The sequence below is a fragment of the Sinocyclocheilus rhinocerous genome, unplaced genomic scaffold, assembly GCF_001515625.1.
Source record: "Sinocyclocheilus rhinocerous isolate Xijiao unplaced genomic scaffold, SAMN03320098_v1.1 scaffold100, whole genome shotgun sequence".
NCBI classification, from domain to species: domain Eukaryota; kingdom Metazoa; phylum Chordata; class Actinopteri; order Cypriniformes; family Cyprinidae; genus Sinocyclocheilus; species Sinocyclocheilus rhinocerous.
The window spans coordinates 787,697-789,186 of NW_015624543.1; positions in this window are offsets into that span (position 1 = coordinate 787,697).

Genomic DNA, 1,490 nt, shown 5'->3' on the forward strand with positions numbered 1-1,490 from the left:
TCAAAATGGCCTCACATGCAAGGAAATTACTACAAAGAATATTGCACCTGAAAGAACCATTTACCGGATCATCAAGAACTTCAAGTAGAGAGGTTCGACTGCAGTGAAGAAGTCTTCAGGACGTCCCAGAGTGTCCAGCAAGCGCCAGGACCATCTTCTCCTGAGGAGTCCGCTACGGAATCGTGTCAGCACCAGTGCAGAGCTTGCTCAGGAATGAAAGCAGGTTGGTGTGAGAGCATCTGCACGCACAGTGAGGCCAAGACTTTTGGACAACGGCCCGGTGTCAAGAAGGGCAGCAAAGAAGCCACTTCTCTCCAAGAAAAACGTCAAGGACAGACTGAAATTCTGCAGGAAGTACAAGGATCATAATTCTGCCCAAAAACACTGTCATGAATAAAGAACTGTATCAAAACGTCCTGCAAGAGCGACTTCTTCCAGCGATCCATGAGCAATTTGGTGATGATCTGTGCATTTTCCAGCATGATGGAGCACCATGTCACAAAGCAAGAGTGATAAAGAAGTGGCTCGAAGATCATTACATTGAAATTTTGCATCCGTGGCCAGGCAACTCCCCGGGTCTCAATCCCATAGAGAACTGCCAAAACTTTTGGCCATGACTGTACATAGCATACTGTAGTGTTTGTGCAAGGAACCGTGGGAAAATATGTGTTTATTAATCAAATCTGTCTGTGTATATACTAGGGGTGGAACGGTTCGTGGAAAAAAATCGAACCGTACGGTTCTCCACACACGGTTCGGCACGCGCTAGGACCGTGGTTCAACTTAAATCTGACAACGCATCTATAATATGGTTTGCTATAAATAACACGTAAAACAAACAGGGTTCGGCTAATATACAGTGGGTACGGAAAGTATTCAGACCCCCTTAAATTTTTCACTCTTTGTTATATTGCAGCCATTTGCTAAAATCATTTAAGTTAATTTTTTTTCCTCATTAATGGTTTTTCTGTCAATATGGGGTGCTGTGTGTACATTAATGAGGAAAAAAAATTAACTTAAATGATTTTAGCAAATGGCTGCAATATAACAAAGAGTGAAAAATTTAAGGGGGTCTGAATACTTTCCGTACCCACTGTATGTTTCTGTTGATGGATGCGCATTCTGGCTTCCCAATACATTACAACAACAGCGATGAAAAAAAACAAAAAAAACGTGGACAAACCATTCGCTCTTGTACAATGCGCATGCCGTATGCTGGAATATGAGCAGTCATTTATTCCGTCATCACCCGGGTGCTGATCGCACGCGCTCACTGAGACCTGAACAGCACACATTGATATCTGTGTTTAAAGGGGTCATATGATGCTGCTAAAAAGAACATTATTTTGTGTATTTGGTGTAATGAAATGTGTTTATGCTGTTTAAGGTTCAAAAAACACATTATTTTCCACATACTGTACATTATTGTTTCTCCTCTGACCCGCCTTTCTGAAACGCATCGATTTTTACAAAGCTCATCGGTCTAAAAA